Source organism: Balaenoptera musculus, chromosome 2 (assembly GCF_009873245.2).
Source record: "Balaenoptera musculus isolate JJ_BM4_2016_0621 chromosome 2, mBalMus1.pri.v3, whole genome shotgun sequence".
Classification (NCBI taxonomy): Eukaryota; Metazoa; Chordata; class Mammalia; order Artiodactyla; family Balaenopteridae; genus Balaenoptera; species Balaenoptera musculus.
This window is the reverse complement of record NC_045786.1, coordinates 55,232,644-55,248,017: the sequence shown is the minus strand read 5'-3', so window position 1 is coordinate 55,248,017 and position 15,374 is coordinate 55,232,644.

The window sequence follows — 15,374 nt, the reverse complement described above, 5'->3', positions numbered from 1 at the left end:
TTCACATGGGCTCAGAGGGGAACTCAGCTGAAGGTTTACCAGTGAGAAAAGGAAAAGAAGCAGGGGTCTTCCAAGGGGTGGATGATGAGCCCAGAGGGCAATATGACTTCATACAGGACAGAGTTTTTTAAAAACAGCAGAGCTGTGAAAAGTGCAGGAAGAAGAGACTGAAAAAGGCATGGCCAGAAAGGTCTGGAAGACCAGGAGACTGCAGGGGTGTGGGTAGGAGAGGATTAGGCTTCTAGGTGGGCAGGGCTGCTGCACTGTCAAGTTCTGTGAGCTGTGACACAAGCCCCGTAGATTAAAAAAACACGAAGTTAACAGAGATCTCTGTAAGAGTCTTTCGGTGGAGGGATAAGAACAGAAATCCCTTAGAAACAAACTGGAAAGTGAACAATACATTACCATATAGAGAGACCCTTTCTCTTTCCTCTCGGTACCGCCTCTCTCTCCTGAGGGGGCCCAAGAACATCATTTCCAGCTCAAACTCCTCGAAGAAACTTATGATCCCCAAGCAAACATCCTCGTGCTAACTCCCAGTGATCCTGAGGGAGCACATCGGTAACCTCTGACATACTCTCGTGGTTTTAAAAGACATACCATCTCAGACTCTATTCCTGCCTTGGCCGGGGGCCCAAAGTGGGCTTCGTGGATAGATAGGTCCAGCTGGGAGCCTAAATAGCAACAAAGCCCTGAGGTAGATAACTCTGTGTTTGGGTGGCCTGGAGGTGTGAGAGAACCATGGACAGCTAATGATACCATGAACCTCAAACTCATATTTGTAAAATATTTGGTCAAGAGTTAATTGGTGAGGGTGGGCATAAAACTGTTCTATATTAGAAAACAAATGCATTTCCATCTCTATTGTTGAATAGGAGGAATGTATCATATGTTTGAAGATTCTGTGACATTTTAATTGCTTAGAAATATTCTCTTTACAAATGTTCCAATATTGATAACATGTTTGTGACCCACTTGAACTTCCTGCAGGTAGTGGGAATAAAATATTTGCCACTTAATCTGTTATTCTTAATCTCCCCACAGTGCTTTCCAAGGGATTTTTAAACATAAAACTTCTTCACAACCACAAAAAATAATAAAAAGTTTAGAAAATAAAATGATTTGCTTATTCTCTGTTAACATTATTTACTTCCAGAATTTCAACTTACCTGTGACCCTCACCTCTGGCAAATGTTCACTGGTGACTTCAGGGCAGAAATGTATGCTTGGTTACATTATCTTAGAACAGCAACATCGGAATAAAAATCGCCAATAAATATGTATAATTCTATTCCATGTTGCTGTGATTTGAATTTTCATGTAATTTGCCCTCCTTCCCATTGTCTTCTTAGCCTTTTCTCTTACTAGTTTGTAGAGGTCTTTTTTATTATCTAGTTAGGAAAGTTGTAAATATCTCCACTAAGGCTATGGCTTCTCTTTTCACTTTTTTTTTTTACACTACCTTTTGCTGGTTTTAGACCACTGAGATTTATTTTTATAAATGATTTAAGATAGAGATTTAGCTTCATTTTCTTCCAAATGTTGCAAAACAATATTTTTAACGTTTCAGTGTTATACAATTTGAAATATTCTAATTAGTTTGAATATGTTTCTCTGTACACTTAGATTAAACACGGATTTAAATTGTTTTCCTCTTAACTCATCATTCATATCTATAGTTTCTCCAGAAGTTATCAACTAGAAAAACTCTAAATTGAAGCCTTCGCAGGTACCAGCAGTCAAAAGTTCTCCCCAGGGTTTCCCTGGTGGCGCAGTGGTTGAGAGTCTGCCTGCCAATGCAGGGGACATGGGTTTGAGCCCTGGTCTGGGAAGATCCCACATGCCTCGGAGCAACTAGGTCCGTGAGCCACAATTACTGAGCCTGTGCGACTGGAGCCTGTGCTCCGCAACGAGAGAGGCCGCGATGGTGAGAGGCCCGCGCACCGCGATGAAGAGTGGCCCCCCACTTGCCACAACTAGAGAAAGCCCTCGCACAGAAACGAAGACCCAACGCAGCCAAAAAAAAATTTCTCCCCAAAAACCACTTATGGCAGATTTTTCCCATAGTTTAGAAATAGCTAAATTCAGGATAATTAAAATCGGAGAGAACATTTTTCTAATTGATCTTTCTTGTCATTTAAAATCTATTATTTCAAATGCTTTTTGGTTTTTGTTTTGTTATTTTTTGGAGGGGGGTGTTTGTGCGTTTGTTTTTGGATGGAAAATTAGTCAGCAAACCCCTCGTGGGCTTCCCCTTTGGGGCTATTCTGTAGATTCCAACCTAACGTGTCGCCAAGTGTGTGTTTGATGGGTAAGATCCTAGGTGTGGCAGATTTTTCAGCCCCCAAGAGGGTACCAATCCTCCCCCCCGCCAGAATCTTCAAATGTCTGCCTGTGAACAAGAGCACCAGCATCCCTCCCATGAAGGAGAGGGGTGAATACCAAACATGTCCAAATTTGCTGCTGTAAAATGATCTTCATTCCCATTTGAGGTATTTTTGCTTGGGATAGTCTTTACCAACCAGGTTACAGCGCCATCTGGCATTCAAAGCTGCGTAAGAGGCAAACTGCTTTAAAAAAAATCCACAGTAACTGCAGAAAAAAACAGTGCTCCCTTGAGGGGAGGGGGTCAGAACAGACTCAGAAAAGGTGCTGAGAAAGGGACTGAGGAGACAATGATGAAGGAGGTCAATGGGACAGGGATTTTAAAATAACAAAAATAATTAATGGTTGCTGCAAGCATTCAAACAATCTAGGATTGTATAAATGTATTGAGTCCAATGCCCAATTCCCCTGCCTCATTTAACTTAATAAATGTATCACTGTTACAGGTTGACTAGCATCTACAAAGCAGTCGATGCCTATAAAAATATACTAAAAAGTGCCTACATAAATACAAATGCTGCTTTTAACTTATTTTTGAAATTGTTCTTGTTTTACAACTATCAGATCATTTTTCCATATTACCATATATAGCTCTTTCATTTTTTTATCAGTTGTATGATATCCACTATCATATGCACCTTATTTTGTTGTCAACCATCTATTTATAGTTAATTAGATCACTGCTAATTTTTTCCACTACCACAAACAATGCTGCAGTGGACTTTTATTCTTTTTTGTTTTTTAATCTATTTATGGAAAAATAAGATAGTTAGGTCTAAATGTAGGCACATTTCACATTTTTCAAGATATTTAAAAATATCTGTCCCAGAAGAGGCTTCCCTGAGGTCACATGGATGGAACAGAGGCTCCAAGGTAGCCGTGCCCTGATCTCAAACAGGGAACGGTGACTGCTGCCAGTCTCCTAGCTCATTCTCAGCAGCTAATCCCTCGAAGTCCTCCCTGGCTGTGGGACAAGGGTGAACTTCTGAGGACAGACTATGTGATTCAGATCTGCAGGGACCAAAATATTCAAACTGAGGCCACTAGTTGTGAAATTGAGGCCTTCCAGGGAAAACAAGTTTCATGCCAAAATGTGTACACATTTTGTTCCATGGAAGCACGCATGGTGAGAATCGTGTGGGATGGTTTACTGAGGCAGGAGGAAGAGAGCAGCAATAAGAGTACACCTCCCTGTTCTGGAGCTGTCTTTCAGTGCCTGAATGTGCTTCTTGCTTCCTTATAAGTCTTCACTGGGCTGGCATTATCCTCTTTGCTCACAACTCAGAAGAGGGTTTGGGAAGTCTGTTTATGAGCCTACAAGTTTTGCTATGCCTCTTTTATTCCCTTGCTACTCATTTCTCCCACTCAACTCATTGTTCCTAAACTGTCATTTCATTTTGTCTCTTACTCCTGAGACCTAAGTATTCATTTATTTAATAAATATTTATTGAATACCTACTGTATACTGAGCACTCTCCTAGAGTCTTGAAATACATTAGTGTACAAAACAAAACTCCCTGTCCTCATAAGCTTACAATCATGTACAAAACAAAACTCCCTGTCCCCATAAGCTTACAATCATAACTTATGTTACATATTTATAACTAATTAAAAAAATTATCTAGTGGGTAAGGAGGAGAAGAGGACAGTGGGCAAAAAGACAAATGTGTCATGGTAAGGTGACTAGAAAAGGGTTGGTTGGGGGAGGGCGGCTTTCAAAAGTGAATAGGGTGGTTGGGAAAGGACTCAGTTTTGAATTTTAAGCAAAGAGGTGAAGGAAGGGAAAGAGTTAATCAAGCAGGAGCAGAATGAGGGTTGTTCAAGGCAGAGAGCAAAGGCCCTACAGGAGAGCTCATTTGTCAGTGAAATGGCAAAGGGGGCAGTGTGACTGATGTGCAGCTGAAGTCAGAGGTCATCACAGCCATTCACAGCATTCAGGGCATGGTGAGGACTCTGCTTCCAAAGACTGCAGTAAACAGCCATTGCAGGGGTTTGAACAGAGGCTGGACACAGTCTGACTCATTCTGCAGTACTGATGATTATGGGCTGGGGGAGGGGCAAGGAAAGAAACAGGAAAACATGTTCAGAGACTATGACAGTCACATAAGTGAGAGATGAATGGACTCTGACCAGGTTTAACCTATGGGTCAGGTTCTGTCCACCTGCTATTCTGTCTGATGTAACTGTGAGGTTATGTGAGACCCTGGTAGAATGTGAAGAGGTAATCTATGGAGGGCTTCTGCAATACTTGAGTAAGAAAAAAAGCTGTGCCTTAGGAAGTGTTGAACTAACGTGAGAAACGTCTTTGCTGTGCTATCCCGTATCTCTGCTCCCCAAAGAAATCTTGTTCAGTTCGGACTCTGGGGCAGAATGCAGATGGTTTGTAATGTGGTCAGAATGAAACCAGAATGTTTAAACATATGCCTGCTGGGGAAATGTGGTTCTTAGCCTGAAAACAACGGCATAGTGAAGGGCAAGGTGAAAACTGGAGGGCAGACATGGGGGAGGGGCTCTCTCTACCTCTCCTTTGCCTGCCCCAAATCTCTGGTTCCACAATGACTCTTTTCCCCTCAACAGGACCACAGAGTAGCTAGGTGCTCTGCTCTGTTACTATCCTGACTTCCTGTACCTGTGAGATAGCGAAATTTGGAAGAAGCTCTGCGCCTCATTGGTGTAGGTGTCTAGAGGTTAAAAAACTGATAACAATGATAACCCAAGACTTAAGCAGAAGAAGCAAGAAGGCCAGGTGCAGGCTCCTAACATGCCATCTGAAAGCTGCAAGGGTGAAGAATTTTGAAGAAATCAGAGTGAATTGAGCATTACAGTCTAAGAGCGCTCTGATTTCAGAAATCTAACCTCAGCCCTCTGTTAGCTCACTTCTCCATTCCAAACTCTGTCCGCTCTGGGACAGGGGTAGGTGTTTAGGTTATTTTGCAGTAACAGAGAACGTTTGTGGCGCATTTGTATCTGGACAACAGTATCCTAGGACCACCATTCTGCAGCCCTTCATCCCTTAGGCCACATCTAGCGTCAATCACCTGGAAGGGGAGATGGGAGGGGAGGGGTGGAGACCAGCTCACAGCCCTGCAAGGGAGGGGTCCTTCCACCGCCTGCGCACTCTTCACTGCACTGCAGGGGTCGACTTCACGCAGGAAGGGGGTTCCGCGGCGCATGCGCACTCTAGATGCACTGCAGGGACGGTTTCGCGCAGGGAGGGGGCTTCCTGGCGCTTGCGCACTCTTCTTACAGCATTGCGGAGCCTGGTTTGCGGCTGCGCCAGTTTGGCACCTTCCAGAAAGCTCGAGGGCTGGGCGGGGGGATAGTGAGGGAGAGTTGGTCGTCATTCTCTCTTCCTGCTCCTCCCGCCGCTGGAGCTCACAGCCCCCAAGTGTTCGTTTTGTGACATTGTACCGCATCAATAGACCGCAGCCTAACTGCACAAGCATAACCCCTTTTGGTTCTCTGTCTGACAACATCTAACTGCGGTGTTGGGACCGGGGAATTAGCTGTGTGGGCCACCAGAGTAGGATTAGAGTCAAATAACAAACCCTAATTTTGGAAAGAGAGCAGCTGCATGAAGGATATCTGGGCAGATTGACAACCTGGAGGTGAACTGGCCCCAAATAAGTATCACCTCAGCATCAGAGCCCCGCTTCCTACGAGCCACTCTCTCACTTTGGCCATGGGTCATTGCACAGCGGTTCTCAAAGTGTGTTTTCAAGAACAGCAGCACCATCGCTGCAAACTTGTTAGAAACACAGATTCTCAGGCCACCTCAGTCTATCAAGCTGAAACTCTGGGAGTGGGCACACAGATGTTTAAAAAGCCCTCCTGCTGACTTTAATACATGCCCTAAGGTAGAATCTGTGTCAGGGTGCTGAGAGCTTGCGGTGGAAACCGTCCAAGGAAAACCAGGAACTTTTCATTGCATCCAAAACTGGTTTCCAGGATCTACTGGAAAAGCCTGCATTCCCTGCCTGCTTGAACTAAGTTGGTGTCTGCCATTTCTGGGATGTAATGGTGGGAGAGAAGAGAGAGACAGGCTGCCAAATTCTGAACTGAAATGGGTCTTCCTGAAGCCTGTGTTATGGGTGCAGTATGGCATCGTCACTGCACCCCATGTCCCTCATGGCTGTGTCATAGGTGAGAATTTGGGGGGAAGCTTTTAAGGAGGAATGATGATTTTTTTAAGGCCTGTCACAGACTACCGATTCTGCCCTCCAAGCTACTAATGGTGAAAACCCATTTTCTGGTCATATATCTGAGAAACGGACTTAAATCCGTTTAAGCTCCACACATTTCATCTGAATTTGCCCACCAGATGACTGTCCAAACCTTATGTTGGGGTGCAGGGGAGTCTTTGGTTAAAGTTGTAATGAGAAATAAGCAATGATGTGACAAGGGTTGAGTGATGAGCTTGAGAGGCTGTAAAGACTCCGTGCACACTGAATTTGGGTGAAAGCAGTGATGTAAAAAGTCAGACACATTTCTCAAACTGGGCCTCAAATCTTTTGTATCCTGTTCTTGCATACAGGCAAGAATGAGAACTAGAGATTTTTCTTCCCCGGAGAGTACAACAGTTACTTATGTTGTCCTGGGAACTCTCTTGTCCAGAGCTGTGGTCTATGCAAGCTGGTGCCAATGGGCATATATAGGTGAGAAGAAATGCAGCAGTCGTAAGTGCTCAGAGGGGTCTTCCCAAGCATGGGGATTGTATTTGTGCTGTTGCACTGCTTTGTTTTGTTTCCATGCCTTTGCCCGTTTCCATGCTAATGTGATTTGGGGACAGCCTCTTGTTTGCCCATTAGGGCACACATCAACACAAAGGGTCATCATGATGAAGACATGATCCTGGCTTGCATGGACCTTGGATCTGACAGCACTCTGCCCTGAGGTTCTCACCTCTGATCACTAATCTTTCTCCTTAAGGTGTTGTCCTCTCTCTGATGAACAGATAGAACAATGAGCCCAAGTCCCCTCTGCTTTCCAGGTCCTGTGGTGTTTTCCTCTCCCATTTATCTTTGGTTTGTTCATTTATTTTGTTTTTGTTTGTTTGATTTCTTTGTATTCCACATGAGTGAAATCATATGGTATTTGTCTTTCTCCATCTGACTTATTTCACTTAATACAATACCCTCAAGGTCCATCCATGTCATCACAAATGGAGAGGTTTCATCTTTTTTATGACTGAGTAGTATTCCATTGCATATATATGTGTGTGTGTGTGTGTGTCACATCTATCACATCTTCTTTATCCATTCATCTGTTGATGAGTACTTAGGTTATTTCCATATTTCCATATCTTGGCTGTTATAAATAATGTTGTGATGAACGCAGGTGTGCGTATGTCTTTTCAAATTAGTGTTTTCATATTCTTTGGATTTCCACCCAGAAGTGGAATAGCTGGATCATATGATAGTTCTATTCTGAATTTTTTGAGGAATATCCATAGTGTTTTCCATAGTGGCTGCACCAATTTACATCCCACCAACAGTGCACAAGTGTTCTCTTTTCTTTACATCCTCCCCAGTACTTGTTATTTCTTGCTTCTTTGATAATAACCATTCTGACAGGTGAGAGGTGGTATTTCGTTGTAGTTTTGATTTGCACTTCCCTAATAATTAGTGATGTTGAGCATCTTTTCACTTGCCTGTTGGCCATCTATATGCCTTCTTTGGAAAAATGTCTATTCAGCTCCTCGCCTATCTTTTATTTTTCTATTTATTTATCTATTTATTTATTTATTGACTGTGCTGGGTCTTCATTGCTGTGTGTGGGCTTTCTCTAGTTGCAGTGAGCAGGGGCCGCTCTTCATTGTGGTGTGTGGGCTTCTCATTGTGGTGGCTTCTCTCATTGCAGAGCACAGGCTCTAGGCACATGGGCTTCAGTAGTTGTTGCACATGGGCTCAGTAGTTGTGGCGCACAGGCTTAGTTGCTCCACAGCATGTGGGACCTTCCCAGACCAGGGCTCGAACCCGTGTCACCTGCATTGGCAGGCGGATTCTTAACCACTGCACCACGAGGGAAGCCCTCCTCACCCAACTTTTAATTAGGTTGTTTGGTGTTTTGGCCAGATGCTTTATGTTTTTGTTACAGCACCACCACACTTCTAAGTACCTATGTATGTATCATTAACTTTGGTTTGTATCAAACTAACCCCCAAAATTTGAGGCTTAAAACAACAGTATTCATTATTTATAGTGATTCTGTGGATGAGCTTCATGGTTCTTCTGATCTGAGTCAGCTCGACTGGGCCTGGATGGTCTAGGGTGGCCTCACTTACATATGCAAAGGTTGGTTTGGTGGCAGGTTAGGTGACAGGGATGAGTTAGTGATATGTCTCTCATCATTGAGCAGCTTCCTTCATATAGTTATGGCATTCTTAAGAATGCAGGAGAAGGCAAGCCCTGTGTGCAAGTACTTTTTCTGCATCTCTGGTTGTGTCACATTTGCAATTGTCCTGTTGGCAAAAACAATATACGTAGCCCAGCCCAGAGTCAGTGTGGCTGGGGGCTACCCAGTGATTTGGATGCAGGGAGTGGAATTATTGCAGCCATTTTGCACATGTGGAAATGGATAATATGGTGGGGTTACCACCATGGCTTAAGTACTCCAGCATTTGGGGGTGAGGAACAGAGGAGAGGGAGCCAATAAATGAGACAAAATTAGAGTAGTCAGAGAGTTCAGTGGACAAGAAGGAAAATGGAAGCCCAAAAAGAGAGAGGAGGCTATTTAGAAAGGAGGAGTCCACTGAACACTTTAATCCAATGAGTGGTTAGATAACATGAGCAGTGGGAAGTATCCACCAGGTTTAACAGCATGAAGTATCACAACGTTTTTTGAAAGATTTGTTTTGATGGGGTGAGGGAGAAAACCCACCCAGGGTAGGATGAAGGCTCAGATGTGAATAGTTAATGTCTGTGAAATGACCCATTACTGTTCATTATGCTATAGTCTTTCCTATGTAGGACAGATAATTTTAAAATTTCTAACTCAAAATCACTCTAAATATTACCAACCACATGGAAAATAATCACAGTATCTATTCGTGATTCATGGCAGTCAGAGGGCACATGATAATCTCCAATGCATTTCTATGGCTTTAAAAAACATGCCAGGCTCTATTCCTGTCCTGGCCAGAATCCTGGTGATACAGTTGGTAGATGGATGGGTCCAGCTGTAAGCTCCAACATCAAGCACCTGAAGTAGATATCTATGTTTAGAATGGGAAACCATGAATAATATAATGACTCTTCAAAGTATTTTCTTTTAATTTTGTTCAACATTGAGATATTGAAGCAAAGAGAAAAATAAAAATAAATATTTCATCAGACATAATGAGAATTAGTCAGCCATACCAGTTAATGACAGTGGTAACTTAACCTATTATCCATGTTGGCATTATTTCCAACTTCTTGAGTATTCCCTTCAAATATTTATGATTTTATGAAGCAGAAACTATCTTAAAATGCATATAAAATAATTAGAAAAATGAAAGTACTCATTATATAGATAGATGGATATTTCCCCTTCCTTCCTTCCTTCCTTTTTATTTCTTCCAGAATTTCAGGTAGTCCTTCCTTCTCTGAATATTTATCATAGCCATTATGTGCAACACCAGAACTTAATACATTTGCACTCCTAGTACCAATATAAAGAATTCCTGTTTCTTCACTCCTTTGACCATACCATATAAAGTAACGTTTTGTAAATTTCTATTTCAATAAGTGAAAAATAGTATATTTTAATTTTCCTGATTTCTACATAAGATTAAGCATTTTGTCATGTTTCTTGGTAATTTGTTTTAATTATCTGCTGTGAATTTCCTGTCAGATATAAATTGCTCATTTTCCCCCACTGGGTGGATATTGGTTAATCTTCATCATTTTGGAAGACATTTATACATTCTAGAGACAAAATTTTTGTCAGTCACGCATGCTACAAATATTTCTTCCCAGTTGATAGATATCCTCAACTATTTTTAGTCAGTCATTCTATGTTAATTTAAAATCACTTTTGTAAACATTGTGAGAGAGGATGATATAATAAATTGTACCAAAACTATTTTGGTAACTTTTTATTATGATATAATTATATACTTAAAGAAAGTTGCAAGAATAGGACAATGGATTCCTATGTTCTCTAGCCAAATTCATCATATGTTTGTTCACATTTTGCTGCTATTTGATTTATTGTTCTCATTATTCTCTGTATAGACATGGATAGATATAGACATACCCATGTACCACACACACATGCACAGACACACAATATTTCCAAACCATTTGAAAATAAGTTAGATAAAGCAAACCTTAATACTTTGGAGTGCATTTCCAATAACACTGACATTTTCCTACACAACTACAGTTCAGGAAATTTAGGATTGGTTAAATGTCATTATCTAGTCTACAATCTATTTTTCTTATTCAAGTACAGTTGATATACAAAATGAGCATCTGCATTTCATTTTCATGTCTTTTTAGTATCATTTAGAGTAATTCCTCGGTGTTTCTTTGAGATTCTTGACTTTTACGGCTTTGATGTGTACAGGTCAACTGTTTTGTAAAATATCATTTAACTTGTGTTAGGATGATGTTGCCCCGTGGTCAGATTTATAGTATGTATTTTTAGCAAGAATGGTATTGAATGGATGCTGGGTCCTTCTCAAAGCATCGTTTCAGGAGACGTGTAATATTGGTACTTACCAATATTGGTGATGGTAACTTTGATTACTATGGTTCAGATCGATAGTTCTGTTTCTCCTCTTTTTGATTAATAAAAATAATTTGTGGGGAGATACTTTGAGACTATGTAAATAGTCTGTTCCTAATGGTACTTTCACTCACTGTTTTAGCACAAACTGATGATTTTCTAATTCCTTCTTATCATTCCTTCTTTAGTTATTAGTCGGTATTCTAATGTCAGGAAGAGTTTTCCTTTCATCCTCACTCAGTCATTCATTGTTTTTATCGGTATGGACTCATGGATTTTCCTTTTACTCATTGGGTTCAAATCCATTACTACCTTTATTTCTTTAAAAAAAATAGTTCTAAATTTACTGAAAAACTGAGACGATAGTACAGCCCCTATGTTCTTATTCAGAGTTCCTACAGTCTGACACCCAGTTCCCCTACTTTTAATGTTTTGCATAAGTATGCTATATTTATTACAATTAATATACCAATATTGATACATTTTCAGTAACTAAAACTCATATTATACTAGATTTCCTTAGTGTTTACCTAATGTGCATTATCTGTTCCAGGATCCTGCCCAGGATACCACATTACATTTACTTATGATGTCTCCTTAGGCTCCTCTAGACTGTGAAACTTTCTCAACATGTTCTTGTTTTTGATGACTTTGACACTTTTTGAGGACTACCAGGCAAGTATTTTGTACAGTGTCCCTCAGTTGGGTTTTATTTGATGTTTTCCTCATGATTAGACAGAATCTGTAGATTTGGGGAAGAAGAATCACAGAGGAAAACATAATTTCCATCACATCAATGATACATTCTAACAGTCTGACTTAGCACTTGAACACCTGGCTGAAGTAACGTTTGTCAGGTTTTTCCACGGTAAAGTTATTATTTTTTCCCCTTTCCATACTACACTCTTTGAAAGTAAGTCGCTCTGAGCTGCCCACACTTAAGAAGTGAGGAGTTATGTTCTACTGGCTTGTGGGGAGAGTATCTACATAAATTATTCAGGGTTATTCTGCATGAAATATTGTCTTATTTCCCCATTTGTTAATTTCTTAAATTATTTATGTATGTAAGTCTGGACTAATGGTTTTTTTTTTTTTTTGGCCACACTGCATGGCACTGAACTCACAGATTTTTATGTTATGTTTAGGGATATAATTGAACACTGCTTTATTTATTTTGATGCACATATTTTCCCAAACCTGCCTCCTTCATGCTGGCTTCTGTACCCTTTGACATGTTCCCATGTTTGTTTTTTTCAAGCACTTCTTTACTCCAACATTATTTTTCTTCAAAAATAAATTCTTCAGTTCTTCTTTGATTTGAAATATCCTATTTATAATGTATTAATTTTTCATATATACATGGGTCAGATTCAGTTTTATGACTTTTTTTTATCATCCCTTTTCACCAGCACTTTGGGCCATCCAGAAGTGAGAAATGCATTAGTAAAATCATGCGGCAGGGGCTTCTATAAACCCATAAGCCCTTGCAAAGATCTTAAAATGCAGTGGCTTATGCAAGATTTTTTTCATTGCTTAAAAATTGCAAGGCTAAGAAAATTTTCTTGGACTCCAAAAAATTGTTTTTCGTTAGTGATTGATCTTCTCATTTCAAGTCTTTCACTTTAAAATCTAAGTTTTTTGTTTTTGTTTTATTACTACTCACAATTTTCTAGTACATCTTGTAATGCCTTGTCTGGCCTTCTTCTGCATATTCCGACAAAGATGTGCCACAAAAACTTTTTTCTCCGAGACTCACTCTTTATTAAATTAATGTTCCTGGGGCTTTGGAGTTTTCGAGAACTCCTGAGCCCAGAAAAATTGTTGTCTGACAAGGGGAACCACCCTCTGGAGAGTTTATTTTGCAGCCTTTTCTCAGCACGTGGAGAGTGCCATATACTACTCTGTTGCTAAAGCCCTTGAAGTCTGCCTGTGAAAATTTACATCAGTATACTATCCTCAAAGGAAATGTGTGAGGCCCAAGAACAACTCCATTTTCCTAGTTAAAATTCGCCTCATTCATATGTGAGTTGTCAGTGTTACAATTATCAAAGACCCATGTTGTAGCGCCATCTGTCATCCAGAAATGGAAGTACGGGGACAGGATAAAATTAAATTGCTGAGAACCCAAGCTCCCAGCAGCTGCTGAAGATGTTAATGATTATTATGAGGAGAGAGATCAGAGTCCTGGAAAGAGCAGAGTCCAAGGAACCACTGGTGAAGGACTTCAATGAAGAAAGGATTAGAATACCTTTTAAATTATAGATCACTGTAAACATTAAAAAATTACAGAAGCTTACAAGTTAAAAAGAAACTTTAATTATACACGGTATATCTTTTCTCTTTCATTCCATACTACCTTTTAAACTTGTGTATACATTCAGATTTTTCAGGACATTTACAATATATTGGACAGAATCTTCTATCTATATCATTTGTCTATGCCCCAATGATAAAGATTTACTTTATTTCTTATTTTTCACTTTTGCAGAAAATTCTGCAGAGAGCATTCTTGTAAATTTCACACTTTGGTAAAAATAGAATTGATGGGTCAAAAAAGCTACCTTAAAATGTGTAAGTACCAAATATGCAGTTCTCAAACCTGAATATTAGCAATTCATTTTTGTCTCCAATCGGGTTAACAAGGCTTCTACTTTAGATTTGTGGGGGATACAGTTTTGTATTGTTTTTATTTATTTGTTTTCTCTTCTAAAACCAACCTGTTCATATGACTTAACACGTTAAAGTTGTTGCTTTTGTTTTTCCTCATTAATTTTAGGCCAATTTGTATTCTGAGTATTACACTCAATACTACCCTACACATATAGCAAATATCTTCCAAATGCTTGTCTATTTGTTTGTAATCTTACTCACCTTATTATATATAAACATTATTACTAGTTTTAAAGAAAAATGTAAATCTTTTTTATTATTCTTGGATTTCATGTGAACATTACTATTAGGAAAAACATTAGGAAAAACATTTTATTGTTGGTTTTTCATCTTAAACATATATTTTTTTTACATTTTGGATTATGTATATGTACGGCAAAAGAATCTAAGGTTATTTAATGAATGAATGCTAATGTTAAAAGTCTTTGAATTATCCATCCGCTCTAGATTGTGGATTTTAATTAAAAGTTCATTTTTAGATGAGCAACAGCTAATAGATAAAACAACAAGGACCTACTGCACACCTATTGAACTATATTCAATATCTTGTAATAATGTATAATGGAAAATTATAGTGTGTGTATAACTGAATCACTTTACTGTACATATGAAATTAACACCACATTGTAAATCAACTTCAATAAAAAATATATATATCTTTAAGTTCATTTTTATTAAGCTAAATTCTTTATTTTATAGAAAATATATTCAGTGAAAGACAGGAACAGGAATACCCTGAAAGGTGTGGAACAGTGCTTTTTTTTTTTTTTTTTTGCCATTTTGAAGGACTTCTTACTGTCCTTTTGCTGATACCGGTACATTTGCCCTAAATATCGTAAGGCATGTGCTACTTTGTAACCTGTTCTCTCAACGTTTTAAATTCAGCATTTCAGATTTAACCTGTAAGAATGCAGCTACAGAATCTACAAACTGTAAAATTTTCTTGACAAAGTGACCTGCCAAAGGGAGTATATTTTACAAGTATCGTACTATGCTGAAAAACAGCGAGGATGTGGGAATTGATCATGGCGAGACAGAGCCTTCCGGAAACTGCTTTTTCTTGACTTATACGTATCCCAGAGTGAACACTACATGAACCTCCGGTCTCCGGACACTGGCCCCCTCCGTGCGGGGATACCCAGCGTCAGCGCGCCCCGCAAGGCCCGGCCACCGGAGGAGTGACTGGGTCCACAGATCATCTCACTAGCTGAGCGCCGTGTGAAGGTCACGTGACTGGAGGGAAGGACGGCGGCCTGTAAGGGCCAATTCTATTAACGTCTGTTCTGCATTGGCAGGTGGGAACCCTCCGGAGTTCCATCTCTTGGACCTCTGCCAGTCCGTCCAGGCTTTAGGCGCTCGCTGGGAATTTGCCATGGGTCTTTTGCACCGCGGAGATGGAGTCGGAGATGCTAGATATGGCTGGTTACCCGCGCAACTGGTTTCTTCTGGGGAGTTGGGACCCCCAGATTTTGATATCTGATTTTCAGCATATACAGGAGTTGGATTTTTCTAGAAAGTGTGCAAGTGTGTTTGTAATATCCATTGCTTTTTATATTTATATGAAAGTCCATAAATAAAGTTGTTTACAGTATTCCTTTTTAATATTA